Source organism: Zophobas morio, unplaced genomic scaffold (genome assembly GCF_036711695.1).
Source record: "Zophobas morio isolate AGI-343-1 ecotype UQ-CSIRO unplaced genomic scaffold, CSIRO_AGI_Zmor_V1 ptg000005l, whole genome shotgun sequence".
Taxonomy (NCBI): Eukaryota; Metazoa; Arthropoda; class Insecta; order Coleoptera; family Tenebrionidae; genus Zophobas; species Zophobas morio.
In genome coordinates this window covers 5,269,812-5,292,109 of record NW_026972110.1, presented here as the reverse complement: position 1 = coordinate 5,292,109, position 22,298 = coordinate 5,269,812, and the positions used below count along the sequence as shown (strand labels likewise).

The window sequence follows — 22,298 nt, the reverse complement described above, 5'->3', positions numbered from 1 at the left end:
TATCAACATCCATTGTGATGACGAAACTACATATATTATTTTCTTTAAGCGTTTTGATAGTGGTATAAAACAAAATTTTATCGTTCCCTTTAAATTACCTTTATACTTACCTCAAAGAATGTGGTACATTTTAAGACAATAGATTCAGTAATTTTTAAGATATGTTGGTTGTAAAATTTATTGTAGAATTTTGAATTTTTTTCGCAAAACCTGCACCTGTATAATATTGTTACGTTGATCGGTAATTAAAAATCGGCGTGGGTAAAAATCAACAATTAATTTCTCTGTAATATAAATTTATATGACTAACAACACACCGATTATAATTCCGACTCAACTTAGCCTCTAATATTCTCTCGTTGACTGAACTAAAACTGACTGCTCTCGACGGTGGTTTCTATTTAAACCCATTAGTTCCTTTCTCGATAGTTCACACTTATCGCTTCGAGCTCGTTCTGGAGCCCTCCACCGAGGCTTCTGCAGAATCGCTTCTAGGCGCTTCTTTAGTCGAACTTTCTAGGATAAATTTTGTAATTTTCTTATCAATTTTGAGTGTTTTTTCCAAAATATAGAAGTCTGTTATTTTATGAAATTTAAATAGAATTTACTTAACAAAATTTAGAGAACGTCGTCAAATTGTGGGTGGTGATGAACAGACAACTTTTGGTTATCATTTAACAGTCTAGTCGATATCCTTAAAGTATAACATACAAAATTTCGTAGCAATCAATTCTGTATTTTTGAGTGTCTAATAAATCATCAAAAGAGAACTGAAAGATAGATGGAAACGAAAAATCGACATTTTAAAAAACCTGAAACGAGCCATTCTTCAAATGGATCCTATTACAAAACTCAGTTAGTTAAAATAAATTAAGCATTGTCGATGTGAAGGCGAATTTGTTGTAGTTTTAGGTATTTGCAACAAACATTATTGCAGAAATGATTCTAGTTTAACATTAAATTTAACTGAAGTTAAAATTAAAGGCAAACCATTTTTCAGGTGGAGGGAAAAATCGGTTTTTACCTAATGCACTTCTGATATTTTAGTTATGCAACATAATGGTTAAGACAAAAATTATCCTAAATTTAACAACAATAACTATGTAATATTATTAACTGATATCTGGGAATAATAAATAAGACTGGCAAATGCAATGATTTTGACAAAAAACTAATTTTATAAACCTGGGTTTAAGTCAATTTTGGAAACAATATACATTCGTGTAAACAAAAATTAAGATAATTATTTACAAAACGAATACCACCTGGAAGTAAACGTTCCAGAAATTATTGTACATATCCAGGAGAATGACTTAATTTAGTAGTGTTAGTAAGTCGATTTTGTTTATTGTGTTCATTTAAAAGAAAGTTATCTGTTTTTGTTCACTAGTTATTTTTATTTTTGTTTTCGCTGATTTGATTTACAACTGCTCCCAAATGCTTCCCCTTTCTGATGTTAGTGGGGAAACTGACACTGACAATTTAATTTTGGAGCATTACTATTTTTTTGCTTTCGCTACGAAATATGAAAACATTCTAACTGTACACGATTATTTCTATTTGTAGTAATGTAGTATCAACATAGATCCGGTTTCATTAAATGATCATTAAGTTATTAAATTTAACGAATGTGTGTTTTTTATAGAATGAATATTATTAATGAATATAAAGATGACTACAGGTGGTTTAGTTGTATCAACATTCATTTATAAAATTCATCGTCATTTGATTTCAAATTTGTAAAAAAAATTATTGCGACCTATGTTCTAACCATGTAGTATTGTATATCGTGGTTCTAACATAGTGTGATCATTAGATAAAAAAAAAATGTATGAAGAAAATTCCTAAAATCTGTACATTCTATTTAATCACAGTATATTATTATTTAACGTAACAGGTTGACAAATAATTAAAGCAAGAAATTTATTTCTCAGTGTACGAGATAGCATCTGAAAATTTAATTTTATGGTGGCTAGCTTCCATGTGACAAGTAATAGGTCTTCAGAGCTTTGCTGTGATGAAAATACATAGGTATCACCATAATTCTTTGATTAGAACGCTATCGTATCGAAAAGACCAAATAGAACAAGAGCATTGAGCGTTCACTGCAGACGAAATAACGACGAAATTATGCAGAACTCACTCAATCTACGTGCTACGAAGAAATGAATATATAATAAGATATATGCACTAGTACAAAATCGTCAATAAGGAACCCGAACAGGCAAGTAGCTGTTAACCTCGAGGAAAGGTCTGATCAATATTTTATCAAAATATAAGTGGATAGGACAAGAACAGATAGCAATGCCTGAGATGTTTCTGTGGCAGTAGAAGGTTGAAAATTTATCACAAGGGGAAATATAGGGAAAGAAGCCGCAAAAGCATTTAGAATCTCCATCAAGATGATTATAATTTGTTTGTCGTATTATAATGTAAATTTACATTAATAGTCAGCGTGTTCTTTCTTTCGAGCCCATATTCCTATATATCTGTAAGCTTAGTCACGTTCTGCGCATTTGGAATAGTAATTTTAACAAACATACAAAATAATCTTGAAGACTTACGATGATCGCATTGCAGAAAGCATTGGGGAAAGCTTCTCAGCGAAAGTATTACTGCGAATTACAAGCCTCGGGTGGTTTTATTTGCTGAAAAGGGAGCTGCAGTACGATAAAAACCAAATTATTTGTACGCCGAACTTAGCATCTTACTTTTTCTCATTATTCCTGGCTAACGTCAGAAAAACTCTTCCTGCTGACAAAACAACAGCGTTTGCGCCAGGATTATGTAAATCGAAAAATATTATGTGCATAAATATAAGCGTTGTATAATTGAATCGAAACTCGTAGTGTACCGTAAATACGATACCATGAATTATTAAATTTAAACTAAATTGAAAAAGTTATGCAGTTTTGTAAAATTTTAGAAAAACCATGTGAGCCGTAAAATAGTTTTGTTAATCGATTTCACAAATAAGTGGTAATCATCAAAATGCATTTTTATGTTAAAAAGTGTCATTTTACAAATTGAAATTGACCTGTTCGAGGTGTTTTCAAGAAACGTTCATTAACAGAATTATGGATTTTGTTGGAACTCTGTCAATACTCTGTACAACATAATTCATTTACGGCACACAAGCATTGGAGATATTTTTAATAAGTCTTCTTGATGCATTGTTCTAAATAAAATTATTGATTAACTTTCTGGAGGTGATGAATCTCAATGTTAGTGTTTTGCACCTGATGTTCTACTTTTGTTTTATAAATTTTACGATCATTTTAAAGTACACCCAACAATTTGAGACTAACTATAGTTTGGTAGTTGTTAAGTAGTTGACACATATTCAATGAAGAGGTAGACAACTGACATATGTCAGACACAATCTACATTGTAAACTTGTTTTGGGTAAAATTTTGTACGTTATTACATGAGCTGAGCCATCATTATTACGTTCGGCTGGAATTTCTTTGTGGGTTAAAATATTTTTATTTTACTCGTTACGTAAATGAATGTTAAATATACAGCGTGTCTCAGTTAACACTCCGCGGCGTTATACATATCTTGAAATAGAGATAATTACATTCTGTGAACGCCATTATTTTTAGCTTGAAGGGGAAAACTTAATTTAGTACATTGTAACTATGAGGCACATATGACGTCGGCGTCCCGAGGCAATCCTACATTGTTTTAAATCGCAACATTTATATTTTTTAACGGATTTGGATAGACCATTTATTTTATAATCAACAAGATCTGTTTTAAACGCAGTTATTTTAGCATAGCATATTTTATATATGTTGTAAAACGGTAGTAGTCCTTTATTTTATTCAACTTTAATTTTTAAAGTATACATATATACATTGCAATTTAAAAAAATATAGGTAGCGTCGCCAAGTCGACGCCATATATGTTTTATATTTGCAATGTACTAAATTAAGATTTCCCCTTCACTTTAAACACGACAGCGGCTACAGAATTTTAATATCTTTGTCCGTTCTCAAGATATAAGGTCGTGGAATTTTACTGAGACATCTGTATATACAAAAATATTAGTTCTGTTTGAATTCGAGGGGAGGTGCTTGAAAGTCGGTTTTAGTTATAGACTTGCAAAAGTGGCACCACCTCAGAATTATTAATAATATGAGATTGTTTTGGGACTGAAGGTTTCCGAAATTGCTAGGGCTATGGACACGTCATCTGCCCATCATAATACGTCGGACGCCAAATGGCACAGCGAATATGTAGCGAATCTGTGTCACCAATAACGCAGAGTCAGTTTTGTTGCAGAAAAGGTTAAGATATTGATATTCTCAGGAACATAATGTTCAATGTTGTTTTTCAGAACCATAGAAGGAAACGGAAGGGTGTTGTATTCACTTTTAATCTATTTAACTAAAAATGTTGAGAAGGATTAAAATATCAGGTGCTGCAGACAGATTTTGTCGTATATGTTTATGCAAAAGTTGTTTTTAACCATTTATTGTTTCCTTAATCTTATTCGGTGGATTTAGCTCTGGTTTTCAGTGTTTCTTGATTTTCATGGCATTCTTTAAACTCTTAAAACCTCAAATTATCATCAAGTTGTCTGTTTTAAGGATAAAATCACACTTTTACAGTTGCAAAATATTGTGCTGACATCGGAATATGTTCGAAGGAGATATTTTTTATGAGAAGAAGCTTCTAGATGATATTTAAATGCCATTTCAAATTTTTGTAATACCGTTGCGTGAAAATGGAATAACTTTTTTAATATAGGTATACCAAAATAAAAAGTTACCATTAATAATCACAAACTTAATTGAACTTATATTTGAGCGATTACGCAATAGAAACTTTTATAATTTTTGCAAATATACTGATGACTAAATTCTTGTGATTTAAAAAAATAAATTTTGGAGAGGGACACAGAAATGTTTAATATTGTTGGTCCACGAACTTTTGATAGAATTCTTTATATGTTGCATATAACATATACCTAACATATAACAAATAATGCCATCTTTCATTATCAAACTGTGAATTTTATTAAGTATATATCTCACTAAAAATGTATGGCATGTGATGCTCTCTTAACTGTGACTTATTAATGTACCCAAGGTTTTAAGTTTACAAAAGAAACAATAAATTTTCTAATTAGTTTCAAACATATTTCGCTGAATTTGTGCACTGTAGAACAAGAACTAAAATTTATTTATTCATTCCATTCGGGAAATTGATAACATCATCTCATATAGTTAAAGAAATAAAGTAAGCATTGGTAAGCAGCGGTCATTAGTCATTACTCATCATCATTATTACTACTATTGTACTATTATTTACTAATTGCTTTATTTTCATGCAATGTGTTGGTTTTTAAGGTCCTTTAGCCATTTTGTTTAAATATTTAAACTCTGAAAGGTACATTTTCCGTTATATATAAATAGTTTAAAGTTAATAAATCCCATATGTTTGTAGAAATGGCACTTTTACCTTAGGGAAATGGTATTACCTAACTTTCTCCTGCCTACTATCCATTTTTCTTTGTAAGAGATTGAACCAGAACTTTTCCTGTGACGTAAATTCGACAATCATGAATATTGAATTTCAGCTAAATTAAACAAGAAAAACACTATTACTCCAGCATCTATTGTTATTTATTCAGAAAGTTTATAAGATTTTCGAAAAATGTCGTGGGCGGCAAAATGGTTTTGTTGATCGACCCGTTGGTCTCCTGGGAAACCATGCATTTTTAATGGCAGTGAGTAACTTTTCCCATCGATCTAAACGACCGTCATAATTGCCGTGGGGGCTACCGCAACCCCTTACGGAGTTCATTACTTTCTTCCGTCGAATGCTGGGTAGTGAGCACTTTGATGACGTATGAGAATGTAGGTGTACTTGTGTTGTAACACTTTGTTGTTTGTGTTTGTCTCAGTGTGGAGTGGTTGTAAAGAGGTACTGGTGTAATAAGTTTGTTGGACTTGATTATTCTTAAAGATAATGCGGCGTGAGCGAACTTTTTGCAAGTAATATTAGCTTTACACCAGCTTGAGGAAAATAAAAGGTTTGTGGATTAATTTAGCACTCGGAGTTGGTACGCACGTTGTTGTACATTTTCAGCAACTTTTTTTATGGACGTTTCTGGCCTGTTAACTATGAAAGACGTTGCTTTTATGCAAGTTGGTTGAAATGTATGTATGCTGCGGTAATGTGTGGGTTTTTGAATAATGTATTAAATGAGATACGCCTAGAATGATACAAATTTAACGGATACAGGATTAAGCTTGTGAAAGAGCCACTCTCCTTTTTCTAATTACGCCATAAAAATAAGTTTATATAACTTTGAAGACATAAAAATCGAATTTTTGCTACATCGCGCGTCATCGACATAAAATTATAATCCTCTTATGTCAATATGTCACATACTCGGCAATTTATTCATTTGGCAACAACTTGATTTTTGTATTAAGACAAAATTTTAGAAATATCTATCAAGCATTTAAAGCCACACAAATCATTAAAAAGTGCGTAAAATAAAACTAAAAAAATCATAAATACTTCTTCCTTAACGTTGAAATTTTTATTTGTTCCAGGGAAATTAAAAAACCTGAAATCGCTAAGCTTGAAAGATACCATATAAAAAAATGTTTAAGGTTATTTAGAAATTCCCGTGCCCCTAAATTAGCAGATTTAGTTTTGCGATTTTTGTTTTTTATAATAACCCTTATAAGTTAAAGTAAAGATAAGGCTGCCGCAAATTCCAAGTCGGTCAATATGAAATATTATATATAAAGTAGATAACCAACGGAAAAAATGTATTATTAATACATGATTACCTTCGACTGTTTATGTTTACGTTTCGAAATATAGACGGGTGCAACGTTATTGTATCAAAGTTTGGTTTTCTTTAACTACGCAACATGTTCACACCGTTATATTATTTAATCTCTTCTACCAAACTGCAGTCTTATTTTTTATTAGATACATTGTGATTTTAAATTGTACATTTACTCCATTGTGTTATCACTTTATCACTTATCAGTTATAACGCACTTCAATTATTATTATATCTTTGGGAATCATTTTATCTGTTCAGCTTCACTTTTTCTTTGATTATGTTGTTAATGTTTAAAAAAAAACTTTCTGATCGAAGACACAGTGTGTGCTTTACTTTTACAGCATTTAGGTACTTCAATTATAGTCTATCTAAATCGTTTGAAACATTAAAATCATAATGCTTTTAAATTTGCAGCAATTATAGGTAGATTTATATGCATTTGTTTTGTGATTTAAATTTAAATGTCGTTGTAAAAGTTGGATTAAAACTTTCGCTTTCCAGGATGAATATTTATAATCTCATTAATTTTGGCATGTGAATAAATAGTTGGATTATATTCTAATGTAATATTCTTCCATTTTCAGAGGATTACACCCTGGTTTTATACTTGTTTGTGATCAAAAAATTCAAACGAAGAAACTAAGAAACAATAAATAAATCCTTGAATGAAAAAATAAAATAGATCAAAGATTGAATGTGCGATCACCAAAAAATGATCTCAAATTAGTTAGTCAAATGTTTTACTGATCTTGTATCGTAACAACATTCGTATGCAGCTTGCCAAACTAAATTGAAATTGTTAAACGTCAGTTTGATATACTAACGTAGTATTTCAGTTACGAAATATGATCAAAAAGATATTCAAATATTGAACAACTTAGGTCAGTTTTTGTTGACGTATAACAGTCTGTAGGTATTACTTGTTCTAAGTAAAATTTTTGTACATGTAATGTATATTTGGAGAAATATTTGCATTGATAGTTTTCCTTGATAAATTAATAAAATTGTAATACAAATTCTAGGTAAGGATGACCTAATAAGTAATTAAAGCATAACGTTTAGACAAAAAGAGTTTTTAAATGTATCAGCTTGAATGTTGTTACTCTATCAATTTAGCACAGGTGTATTGAGAGTCATATTAATGCAACATGTTGCAGTGTAGTTTATACAAATGAATAATACAGTTTCGGTGACACAAATAATGCTGAGTACACGCTATGAGGTTAAGGGCAAATTGCGGTTTGTTCAACATGCTCAATGTGGGATGGCAATTAGCGCAGAATTCAATAATACAAGCAGTTCACGGCAAAAAGAATAGATGTGGATAGTACTGATCTCGACATTACAAATTCAATTGAATATTTGATACATGAATGAATTTAATACATTTATTTTACTAATGTGTTTAAAGTCATAACACATGACTTTAATCTAAAATTTTATCAAACACATGACAGATAAACGACAGACAACTGACAGGCGATAGACGACTGACAGACTACAGACAGACGGAAACGGGGACCAACTTTTTTTCGTACTCTAGGGGTCATAAAACGTCAAGAAAACATAAAAGAGCCAGTCGAATTTTTTTAAACAAATGTCTAAATGAAATTTGAAATATGGAGAATCTTTTTATGAGATATGAACTGCCAAAAATACTGTCTCACTTTTACAAAATTAGTCAATGATGCATTTAAAAATTGATATATTCTTGCATTTAATGAGACTTAAACAGCTATTAATCCAGAGAGAGACTCTAAAGAGTACAAGTGCCTCCAAAATCCTTTGTCGGAGTATTTAGTCCGATAATTCCTAATATTTGAAACAAAATTAGTATTCGATTTTACGACGAGATCTCATAATTTATCCAATACTTACATACAACTTAACTTCATTTATTAATGTCTTCGCTCTAGATACAAATATCTTATTTGCGGTTTCATTGTTCAATCGATTAAACACATTAATCACAGAGGGTTGAAGTTTTCAAAATTTTAGATTTTATTCTGTACGTTTTCTTTTATTTCCACTTGTAAAGAATGTGGGTCAGCTACCGGAATTTCGATATGATCATTACCGGTCGTATCATCTATTTTAAATATTCAAGCGATAATTTTATATAGTTTTTAGTTTATACTTAGTTTAGTTTAGTATTTAAGTATCGTATATATTATATTGTAAGTAGATTACGTATTTATCACAAAAAGGAGGAATTCAACGAAATTGATAGTTTGTTGTTCCATACGAAAGTTGAGATTTCAATGTCATATTTGCCATCAAAATACATTTGTCCTAGAATTTGGAACTGCTTCGTTTTTAATGAAAGAAAATAAAGACACTTTGATATTATACAGTACAAAGACAACATCGCTATAAAATAATATTCATAACAAATTTATGTTATTTGGATTTAACATTGCATGAAAGTATGGCATTTAATAATGTATTTTTTTAACCTACATTTACATCATTTTGTTATTGTGTGCCTACTAAACTTAAGCAATTAGGTATTTGTCCTCAATATTCGGTTATGAATTACCTGTTTCTGTTCAGGTAAAAAGCATTGCACTACATAAAATAAGCCGTTAATTCAAAATTTATGCGAGCAATTTTTTATACATAGATAAACTTGTATTACAGTTTTATAGTTGCAGTATAACTAGAACACGACACGGTAAAGTTTTTGTTGTTATTATTTTTTATTAAAGGGAACTGAAGTAGGTTATTTTATTTTTTGCCCTTCATTAATTCACTAATAAATGACATATTACAATGTTTTAGGACAAATTAGATTCATTTTTTGATGACAACATTTTTATATCATATTAAAAATTCCTGTGTCTCTGTGCCCCTTGGAAAACTTTTCCACGCATCTTTTATAAAGATAACAAAAAATATTATTGGAAAGTTGTTTATAGCAGATTCTTCTCAACTTGTTTAAAATATGTGCCATTTGTATTATAAATAATTTTAGAATTTAGAATTTTAGAATTAGAAGAACTGTTCCAAATGTCAACTTTTACTTTTTACCGCAGTGATATGTTTTTTATATTGGAGTTTTATAGGAGAGACGGTTATCAGTGTACAGCAAATATCAATTATTGAAGGTTAAAAAAAAATACAGCTAAAAATTACGACTTATTTTTATTTAATCTTCTCGAGCGTAAGCTAAGGAAGTACATATTGAAATCGATTCTTTACCTTTTTGTTTTCTCGATCTTTCATGACCCCTGGAGTACAAAGAAATAGGTCTCCCGTTTGCGTCTGTCTGAAATTTATTATACAGGCAATCTCTGAAATTGGTCGAAGGTGGTTTCAACAGAACTTTCCCCGACCTCGAAGTACAATAAAACATATCTAGCATTCTCGAAATACGGAAATTTGTTGTAGCGAATTTTATTTTATTTTTGAGAACCCCTGTAAGTTGACAAACATATGTATGTAATGTTACAGTAAATAAAAAGAAGCGTGCTACGCGTCTGTTTCAAATGAGTTTTTACTTTACAAAATTTTGTGATGACGTCATCAATTTTTTGGGGGAAATAACCAGCTATATATTTTGATTAACAATTTAGGACAAATTAGATTCATTTTTTGATGACAACATTTTTATATCATATTAAAAATTCCTGTGTCTCTGTGCCCCTTGGAAAACTTTTCCACGCATCTTTTATAAAGATAACAAAAAATATTATTGGAAAGTTGTTTATAGCAGATTCTTCTCAACTTGTTTAAAATATTTATTTGTATTATAAATAATTTTAGAATTTAGAATTTTAGAATTAGAAGAACTGTTCAACAACTTTAAACTGTCTGTAAGATTTCAGAGCATTCGATTTTGCAGTTCCTGATTTAATCAATAAAATAAATTGACTCCTTCATTAATTTGCTTGTTATCTTGTATGAATAAATCTAAAAAATATGAATGAAATGATAAATTAAAAGTATAGACTCATCTTATTTTGCACACTTAAGATCTTCTGCAAGACAGATAGGCGGAAACGGGTGACCACTTTTTTCATACTTTAGAGATCATGACCCATTGAGAAAATATGAAAGTAACCAGTCGCCCAATGGACTCGATTGAAAAGCTTCCTTTGCTTACGCTCGGGAGGTAAAAACGAAAAATAAAGTACAAAGATATCGAAGGTTATCTAAATCTAGTATAAAACAGAATGTATATTATGCTGCTACCTTCGACGCACTAAATATTTTCGGAAATTTTTTGTTTTAGGTGATAATATGATAGCACTACATCGGACACACCACAAATTTGGTCGGAAAAATCGGATTATTTTGTGTACCACTCGTGAAATGAATTTCGGGTAAAATTTTACTAATCGACTGGATAGGGTTTGCACTAGAAAATTTTAGTCTAACCTACAAAATGGTCATGTTCATAATATTTTTTTTTAATTACTCGTAGTATTTATATGCAATATAAACTATTAGAAGAAGACATTGAAGCTGTGTTTTGTTTCTCGTGATTAGGTGGACAAATGAAACAAATGTGAATATGCTTAATTCTAGTACAAAATATTGTATTTTTTCGTGTATTCGCAGAAACTTCATAAATCGTGCTACAAATTTAAACTTTGTGATTGTAAGACGGCAATTTTGTTTCGTTTAAGTTCGTCTTATTTCTAACTGAGCCCACAGCTGCTCCCATTGTTATATAGAGGCTTATTTTTTTCAGTGCGGATTCTTTCCTTCCATATTTTAGTAATGCTTTGATATGAGTCATTTTTCTGCAATCGACCATCGTACAAAACGGAGGTAACTTTATTACACTTGATAATAAACGTTAAAAACTTTTTGGTCTTATCAGGCAACAACAAGGTCGAAAACCCATGTACGGTAAATAATCTGATAACGAAACAAAACTCCACTATCCTGCTAAATGACAGGTTCGTCTGGGTCTGACCTGTTCGACAAATATGTTTGGGATTGATGTAACGTGATTTCCTAGTCAGTGACGTCAATTACTGGAATATGTCCAACGTGGGCCCTATTGTAGCTCAAAAATATTTCAATCTACAGTAATAGCTTCATCAGAATGGTGCAGTTTACTCCTTTACAACTACAGAACGATTTCAATGTATTTTTTTTTTCATGTCGGGTTTATAACCTCGTAACCCTAAGCACCTAAATTGAGTGTTTTAATAGAACTGGTGTAATTTATGCTTTTAAGATTGGTAGTCAAATGTCGCTGTAATAGAATTAAATTTTACCATGAAATGTACAATTATATTTTATGTATTACCCATAATATGTATTAAGTGTAACACTGCATGTGTTTTGGGGACTTAGATCTATGCATAAGATAATCGTCATAAAATTTTTGCTGAAAATCATTTTTCTTGCTAACCGTTTTACTGCCCTGTGAATCATCCAATTGCACTTGTGGAGCTCTGGAGCATCCGAAGAAGATTTATTAGCCACTGTTGGGTCCAAACATATCGGGCGCTACTTTGGCCAATTTTCCATATTTCGGGGGGCGTAAAACTGTCTTCAGCTTCCCACTTTGTTAATAATGATTCATTATTGTGAAAATTTAAATTTTATATGTTACAATCTGACATTTGTTGCATCAACCACGACAAAATTTCTCAGAATTTTAAAAGTTCCAATTTTTATTTAAAAATAGAAAAAAGATTCTAAATAGAAAAATAGTATAAAAACACGTTTCATTATAAGACATTTTAGAGCATTCATGAAACGTGAAAACGATTGTGCAGTTCTTTTTATAGTAAATACTTTATAAATTCTGACAAACTATGCGTTTTTTATTTTTATGGGTCTGAAAAAACTAAAAATACTTTTCTATTTTTAGCATTGCTTTTATTTAAAAAATTCCACACAGATATTTGAAGCTCCTTTCTCTCACATATCAGGCAGAATCAATAATCCATGTGTTTTGGAATTCACTCTCATAATTTTTTGATGGAGATAAATATGTTAAAATATGACAGATTCAATATTTCAATTCGGTACGTTTTAGGTGCTTCTTTTTTTATTCAGATGTAAATTTCTATCTTAATTCTAACCGACGAATATATGAAATTTTTCGGGTTAAAGTGGGTTCTTAATAGTTTTGTGGTGTAATCTTGTTCCCAAACTGTGTGGTGTGATTTTGTTGTTAACATGACTAGCCACAATGAAAGTGTTACAATCAGAATTAGTACATTCCTAAGCAGAAATGATTTTGTAGATTTTCTATAGCTAGCATAAGCGTAAGCTAAGGAAGTATAGTAATCGAGCCCATAGGATGAATTACCACTTTTATGTTTTCTAGACGTTTCATGACTTCTAGAGTACGAAAAAAGTAGTCTCCTGTTTCCGTACGTCTGTCTGTCTGGTGTCTGTGTTGATTTTTATTAGACACGTAATCTCCGAAACTACTGGACCGATTGTTGTCAAATTTTGTATCTAGGTTTATTAGGAATTTCATGTAGATGGTAAAACGCCAACCAAAATTTGTTTACTCATCCCACCAACACTTTGATAACGTCATTTCAAAGAATTCTATTTTAAAATGATTTAAATATTATACAGTAATATACCCCTATACTTTTTTTCTCACGGCCAAATGTTCAGAAAAAAAAATTAACACAGTGTAACATATTTACACTAACCCAAGATATAACCGTCCGAGGCCATTCTTGACATGCTTCCGATGTATAAACAAACATTTGAAGTTAAAGCTTCTTATTATTGCAAAGAGGCAATTTTTTCCGTTGATTATCTGCTTTAAATATATTTTACATTATATATACTTGTTGAATTCGCACAATCCCTTGCAATTTGGGGCTCGGGGGATTTATTTATGCTACTGGTTTTTACCTTATACAGGTTATTACAAAGCAAATATCACAAAATCTAATTTTATAATTTTTCAAAGAAGCAGGATGTTGACCTTATACTTAGGAGCTAGGGAGGTTTTGTCGAAGTAAACGTCGCCCAATTTTTTTTATATAGGCAGTAATTTTTGAGGAAATTCGTAGCAAACAAAGAGAAAATATATTATTTTAGATGAAAACATATGTGATAACAAAATGTAAATAATAAATAGAAAAGTACATACATTTTGTTAAATAAAATCTGGACCACGCAGTAAATATGGAACATGCGTTACATAATAAGATCTCCCGTCGTGTCAGCGTTTTGCGGGTTTTTCTGGTTTGTATTTAAAATGATTTATATAGGGATAAGGCAACATCAGATGACTTTGTATTGTGAGATCAGAAATATTAACCCATACGTGAGTGTTTTAGCAAGCGCGTCTTTAAAATATGTTAATGCTGAAGTAGCGAATACGAGGTTCTCATTTTATACTCGCTACGTACTATCCCCAAAACAAACATCAGTCAATCTTTTTCATAAAATAAATTAGATAAAGGTGGGAGTTGGTTTGTTTGCCTCGGCTAAACATTACCTGGAGTTTCAGTGTACTAGAGCGAGCTATTTCAGGATTGTATGCATTTACATCCAAACGTAGGTGTTTCCACAAATTTTGCACGTTCTTACACTCTGGCTCGGGTTGTTTCAAAAGAATAAAGTTTAGTTTGTACTAAAAGGATATTGTGCCTGTAAAGTCTGCTAGCCATAAAGATGTGCCACTGGCTTAGCAATATAAGTTCTACGAAAGTGTAAAAAGTCGAATGGGATAGTTGTAACTTTGCGAAAGTGATATTGTTAAAATTAGTAAGAAAATATACGTTTAATACAACTTTTAGACAGAATTACGTAATGTGAAATTTTTAGATTTTGTTAGGCTATTTCTAGTTTAACGATGCTTCTCCTGTGAGGTAGTTGAGTATTTGATCCGGAATTAGAGGTCGTCCGACTATTGCAATTTTGTCTTGCCTCAAGTTATGTTCACTATTACAGCAGTGTTTAATCTCACCGTTGTTTATTCCATTTTATTTCCAGTTTCATTTGATGCTGTCGGTTTTATTTCGAACCTGATTATTTGTTTGTGAGCGGGGAATGGTCGCTCAACTCACTTGGTAGGTTGTATTTAAAGGATTAACGGATTAGCAAATTAATGTTATTACGTGTGTTGACAAACCAGATAATTTGTATTTAATAAAACAGGATAGTGTATTTTCAATGGTTGTTTATGAGATTTGTAAATATATCTGTGAATAATCCGTTTCGTTTTTTTTGTTGTGAAAAAAATTCGTCACTCATCGCTCTCATTCCAATAATGGTGCTGGTGTGTTTTCATAACTAAATTATTCATTTTCCCTCATTAAAATTATGTTTGTATTATATTTAAGCTGATAAAGTTATTACAGCTATAATCTCATAAGGATTTAATCCTTTATTCTAATTGTTGTACTATTTATTATTATTTCTTAGTTAATTCGAAATGATTTTAATGGCAAGTAACTAAAAAAAAAATTTGATTTTGCGAATTTTATGTTTTGTGATAACTTCTACAAGTTAATATAAAAATAGATGGTGTGGATTTTTAAACTGCAATTAAAGACGAATGCGATGCGTTGCTTCAAGTGAATTTTTTAATAAAATAGTGTGATGATCAATTTTATGTAGGAACAAATACATCCATTTGGATAAGTACTGGTGGCATCGCATTCCCAAAATTACTGGAAAATTAGGTAAACTGTTTGTCATTCAATCAATAAAATAAATTGCTTTATTCATTAAATTTTGGAGGTACTCTATATAAGCAATTGTAAAAGAAAAGTATGTATTTTAGATACAATTTGTCCAGAAAAATTTTGGGATGACGGCAGTTTTTGGTGAAAGTAAATAAAAAAAAATGATTAGCGTACAGACCTTCAAGGGCGAATTAATAAACCACAAGTACAGGAGCATGCTTTTATAAAATTTAAGGAGAATTTACTTTGCAAAATTTTAAGATGATATTTTCAAATTGTTGGTTAGTGTGACCAAACAAATGTTGGTTAGTGTTTTACCATCTACATGATGTGCCTAAAATTTCGCAATAATCAGTCCAGTTAAAACGACATATCACTTGAAATATAATAAATATATCAACGTTTTCTTTTTTTGTTGTACACCATTTTAACCTTACAAGAACTATAACTTTTACTGCAATGTTCTATATTGTTGATTATTTTATTATTCTGACTTTTAAGTTAGACACGAACAATTGTCTATAAAATATACAAAAAACAATTACAACTGTTAAAATTATTATTACGTGATATAATAAAAATATTGCATACAAAACAAAAATGAGCACATAATAGAATAAGTATGGACTATTATTAGGCTTGTTTTCTAAATTTATTAGCGAAACTAATAGTAGTTTATTGTTTGTTTAATTTAATAACAGAGTAGAGTATTGAAGTAATTATTATAGTTACAAGTTAGACAGTTCATACGCTCTAATTAAATTTTTTTAATTAAGTAGGTATTTATTGAATTTTACAGTCAGTAGTTTACATAATACACAACAAACACACAAATAATCTGTCAACAATAGAAATTCCTAAAAAGTATCGTAGTGAATAAAAGCGACACTGCTAGTTTATTATCATATCCTCTTCACCTGAAAATATTCAGGTAACTATAGTTAGAGGCAAATCGTAACGCATAGAGACTTTCCCGTTTTCAATTGGACATTAGAAAGGTTCTGTAAAAGAACGTTTACCTTAATATATTACTTTAAAACAATGAACAATTACTGAGAGAATTTACAGTTGTTTTCCTAATCACACGAACAACAAATTACGTACGTGACAGTTTCCTCTGGTAAATTACCATTACGTTCATCTAGTGTGGTTAAAATATGTTTGTGCTTTCTTCAACTTCAGGATTTTAGTAATAATAATCACAATATTTCTTATATATACATTTTTTTTGTTTAAGAACAGTTATTAGATAATTTATAAAACAACTATAAATGATCAAATTACTCTACTATTACCTGTTTAAAAGTGATCTATCGTAAATATCACAAGGTTGATTTGAGGACTAGCAGTATCGTTTTTAACTTTTTTTTTGTCTTTGAAAAGAATTTTGCTTCCTGTTGAATTCTAAAAACCGGTTGCATCCTTTCTTACCTCAGGTAACAGGCAGTTTCTTGTTACCAACCACTCTGGAACACTCAGGACTCGATCCGGTACATCAATCGCTGAGCTATACATTCCACTCTGAAATTACAATGTAACATAGCTTGAATAATTATTATTTTTATACTGCCATAGTTAAGTGCAGTAATCAATATTCCGGCACAAGATAAGTATTAATATGTATCATATAATTTTATATTATCGTATTTTGGACAAAAACGTATAATGACATGAAGTAGTTCTAAATGGTTTGTAATTCAGGGTTAATATCAGTTTCTATTTTTTTTGTTGTACAGAAAGAGATGTGGTGTTGTGCCAAAATGTCTCTCATATTTTTATAGACATAAAGAGGGTTGTTAAAATTTCTGTGGACCCGAGGACAAAAAAATTATGCATTTTAATAAAACAAATACTTACGTGACAACATAACATTCAATAGTGAAAACAATTTATAATCGTTTTACCTTTGACATGAAATCCTGTAAATTGGGTTAAAATTAACCCGAAGTTGGAAACCGAAAGAAATAAATATCATTTCAGTTTCAAAGCTGAGTGAATTCTAAATTGATTTTGCTGTAAAAGTCTAACGTATAAAGTTGTTATTTTGGAGAACCTTTATGTGATAACACGGATCTGTGCCTTCTAGTCTTGTTTCGTATTGCCGCAGAATTTAGCCCCTGCTCGCAATAAGCTTCAATTTGCCCCTTTTCGTGTTCCGCTAAATCACTTCTTTGACCCATGCCGCTAAATTAAAAAACAGGAACTGAAAAAGTTTTATCAAATTATATCGTATGATTGATATACTTAGGAACTTTGTATATTTCACCAAAAATAATTGCAAGCGTGATAAATTTCTGCCTCATATATAAGTATGTAGATATAAACCGAATATACATGTGACAGGAAGCTAATCGCATTCAGAAACACGCACTCCACCTTTGTAACTTTCTTTTTGGAGGTGTGTTTATATTAATATTAAAGCTGTTGTAACTCTATGATGGGTCGATCCTCCAAAATAATGTTTAATAAAGATATGAATAGAGGAATTATCAAACTGTGTTTATATGTCGTCATTTTTGTAGCAACAGTTTAGATTTAACACTAAATAACAAAATTATTTTTAATTGTTATTTAATACATCTTAGAAAATTATTACTTAATTATTAAAGAAATAAAGAAACAATCAATCTTTACGTAGTTTTTATAAGTCATTTTGTTATCATAATGTTTCTAGAACGTCGAGCAGCGTTATTTCTTGCCTGCTTTACTAATAGCCCTTAGAGGGTAAAAATTTGCACGACGGTGATTTTTTGTTTAGTATGTTAAGTAGATAACTAGGTGTACCTGATTATCCATTAAAAAGCTTTTAAAACTATACAACGAACTTTAATGTGTTTAGAAACTGTTGAAACGATGCTAGATTATGCAGGAGGGCTTATAAAGTATCTTGCAATTCTAGTTTTTCTTTAGTTTAATATCATTTTGGATCAACTTTTTAAATATTTTAATCTACTTCGTGCTTTTTTTAGTGATTATATTGTAGATCAAATAAGAAAAAGAACAATGCAAAACACTGTTTTGTGTAACCTCATTGTATTCTTTTCGAAGGATACCTACGTAATATCAATTTGTATACCATGAGTATGTATCTAAAAGATTTGGATATTTGTGAATAAGTTCAGAAATTCATCACTGAAGATAGCGTCATAAATTTTACAAGCTAATAAAGCTATTAATCTAATAATATTGTTACGATTGACGGACGAATAATAAATCGGGTGTTGGTAAAACTCAAAAAAATTTATTTCTTCAGGTCGAATTACAACACTATCTATTGCGACGAATATGTACAGAAATTATTCCGGCGCTCTCGACTGTCTTCACTGGATGATTCCATTACCTACGGTCGCCTCTATTTAAACCCATAGTCTCTAATCGAGATCCTTCACGAACATCCATCGCGACTCCGCTTCGAGACTCCCCTGGACGCCGCTTCGAGACGCTCCAGACCTGTCTTTATGCGCCCGCCTCTCGGCCGTCAACAGCGATGATTCACCCATCAGCGCCGTGCGTACGTCCAGAAGGCTCTCGACCGCCATAGGCGTCGTACTGGGGCGGCGTAAGGGTGTATTTCGTAACACTGCCCCCCTCTTCAAATCCGATCGTCCCGATCGGAAGCATCTTCGTTGTTTCCTTCGTACCGTTTTAGTCGATCGAGATGAACGATCTTCATCTTCGTCTTTGGTCCACGTTGGATCCGATAAACTACGTCATTTATTCTAGTGACGATAGTGTATGGACCTTCCCAATCAGGAGCCAGTTTTGGGCAACGTCCCTTCTTCCGTCGGGGGTTATACAGCCACACTAAGTCATCTTCCTGGAATCCGCCACAGTTGGCCTTCACATCATAACGGGTCTTCATTCGGTCACTGGCAATCTTGATCCGGCCCCTCACTAGTTCATGCACGTTGACCAACTTCTCTTTCAGTTCGTCCACGTAGTCACGTACCTCCATTGGTTCTTCGGATGGCAATCCAAAGACTAGGTCACAGGGCAGCCGTAGTTCCTTCCCAAATACAACGTGAGCAGGTGTTTGGCCCGTGGTGTCGTGGATAGCTGCGCGGTAGGCCAGCAGGAATAGTGGAAGGTGCTGGTCCCAATCCCTTTGGTGCTCTTCTACCACTTTCGAAAGGTGTTGCTCCATAGTCCGATTGAACCTTTCCACCATGCCGTCGGACTGTGGGTGTAGTGGCGTTGTCCTTGTCTTACGTATTCCCAGTAGCTGCATCACTCTTTGGAAGACGTTGGATTCGAAATTGCGTCCCTGGTCTGAGTGAAGTTCCAAGGGGACGCCAAACCTACTGATCCAATTGTCAACCAGTACTTTCGCGACCGTGACGGCTTCCTGATTTGGAATGGCATAGGCATCTGGCCACTTGCTGAAGTAGTCGCTAGCCACCAGGATAAACTTGTTGCCGTCGTTTGTTACAGGGAACGGACCGGCCACATCGATGGCGATTCTTTCGAAAGGTGCCCCAACATTATATTTCTTCATCTTTCCCCTCGCCCTGGTATGAGGACCTTGGCTGGCCGCACACGTCGTACACTTGCGACACCAACTTTCGACATCGTCACGATGACCTACCCAATAAAACCTCTCCCGGATTTTCGACAAAGTTTTGTTCACTCCGAAGTGGGCTCCAGATGTTCCGGCATGAACTTCCTCTAAGACCTTGGAAACCTTTACCTTGGGGAGGACCAGCATCGTCTTAGAGGTACGCCCATCAGGACTCTCCCACTTTCGCTTCAAGAGCCCATTTTCCATGACCAAGGAATCCCATTGGGCCCATAATGCCTTCAAACTGGGGGATTGGTCGGACAATTCTGCCCAGCCGGGTCGTTCGACTCCTTCCTCCTTCCACTTTAGTATTGGTCCGATTATGTCGTCTGCTTCTTGCTCACGCTTTAACCGCGCCGTTGTCCATTCTTCATCTTGCTCAAAAATCGTCCGACGAACGGGCAGGTTCCCTTCTTCCGCGTCGATCCTGTCGCAGTGTTTGCACTCTCCACACGGACGCCTTGACAAAGCGTCAGCGTTGTTGTGAAGTCGACCCGCTCGGTGTTTGATCCTAAAGTGGTACTGCTGTAGTCGTTCCAGCCAACGCGCTACTTGGCCCTCGGGATTCTTTATCTGCAGTAGCCACGAGAGGGCAGCGTGGTCGGTCCTGATCAGAAACTCCTGTCCGTATAGATACTTGTGGAAGTGGTTGACGGCTTTGACAATGGCTAGTAGTTCCTTCCTTGTGGCACAGTAATTTCTCTCTGGTTTGGAATGTAATTTGCTAAAATATTCGATAACCCTTTCCTCCCCATCTTGTATCTGCGACAATACGGCCCCAATTCCCGAGTTACTCGCATCGGTATCGAGGACGAACATTCCTTTGTCCCTGGGGTAAGCCAAAATGGGGCTGGTGCACAAAGCCGTCTTCAGTCTCTTAAAGGCCATCTCACATGTACTGCTCCACTTGAAAGTCGCCTTCTGCTCCGTCAGTTGGTGTAACGGTGCTGCGATGTCGGCATACCCTTCTACAAATCGTCGGTAATATGTGCAGAGTCCCAAGAAGCTTCGTAGTTCATGCTTGTCTCTTGGTATGGGCCAATCCCGGATAGCAAGAACTTTCGTCGGGTTGGTTTCTATTCCTTTCTCCGACACGATATGGCCCAGGAACTCGACTCGTTTCTGGAAGAGTGAGCATTTCTTGGGATTTAGTTTCAAACGAGCGTTTCCCATTCGTTCTAGCACCTCCTCGAGATTCTTCAGATGGTCATCAAACGTTTTGCCCATAATCATGACGTCGTCGAGGTATACCAGACAGGTCTTCCATGTCAATCCTTTCAGCACCATCTCCATCAGCCGCTCGAATGTTGCTGGCGCATTACATAATCCGAAGGGCATAACGGTGAAGTGATAGAGGCCACTTCCGGTGGAGAACGCAGTCTTTTCTTTGTCGTCCGGGTGCAAGCCTACTTGCCAGTAGCCACTCTTCAAGTCCAAGGTCGAAAACCACGCCGAGCCGGATAAGGTCGTCAAGGTATCGTCTATTCGAGGAAGGGGGTAACTGTCTTTCTTCGTGACGTCGTTCAGTTTCCTGTAATCGACGCAAAATCGGGTAGTCCCGTCCTTCTTGGTAACCAAGACTACTGGAGATGACCACGCGCTGTTGGATTCTTCAATTACCCCATCTCTCAACATGTTGTCCACGAGTTTTGTAGCTTCTTCTTGTTTGGCTAGGGGTAGTCTTCGAGGAGCCTGACGGATCGGTTGCGTGTCACCAGTGTTTATTCGGTGTTCTACGATGTTGGTCTTCCCGAATGGTTCCTCCTCTGAGGCGAAGACATTACGGTGCCTACGAATGAGTCCTTTGGCCAGTTTTCTCTCACGAGCAGACAGCTGGTTCCAGTTGACCTCCAAGCCTTTGGTATCCCCTTCCTTAGACTCATTCTCAACGTCTTCTTCCTCGCAGTTCAATACTCGGGCGACTGGCTCACACATTCCGATAATCTCCCCTTTTCTAATATTGACTGCATTGGGAAACACGTTTGCCACACGTATGGGTATGTCACGGTCGGTTTTGACTAGGGTGCTCGCGATCAGGAGCTTGTGGGTCGAGTCACTTGCCGGCTGCACCATCCCCAAACTGTATCCGGGGTTTGTCTCTACTCTGGCGGGAACGATGACTTCTGTATTACCATCTACCTTCGTTGTCTGACAGACCACTAGTCTGACCGTTGCAGCTTCCACATTCGGACGTCCCAACACAAATTCTTCGGCTCCGAAACGCAGAATTTTCTGTTCTGGGTCGATCATTAAACCATACCGGCTGATTAGGTCCATACCCAGAATGAAATCGTCA

The 22,298-nt window shown here is 33.8% G+C and overlaps 1 protein-coding gene across 2 annotated transcripts in view; it reads left to right on the top strand.

The window, feature by feature from the left end:
- Window positions 1–22,298, top strand: part of LOC135122479 (uncharacterized protein) — a 100,632-nt gene that overhangs the window by 34,799 nt on the left and 43,535 nt on the right. The window contains exon 1 of one of the 2 annotated variants that reach the window (XM_064046669.1): window positions 5,954–6,043. The exons of the other annotated variant lie outside the window; for it this stretch is intronic. The gene's annotated coding sequence lies outside the window, so the exon portion shown is untranslated. Of the gene's footprint in view, window positions 1–5,953; window positions 6,044–22,298 lie in introns of those variants that run through there. 2 annotated transcript variants of the gene reach the window in all.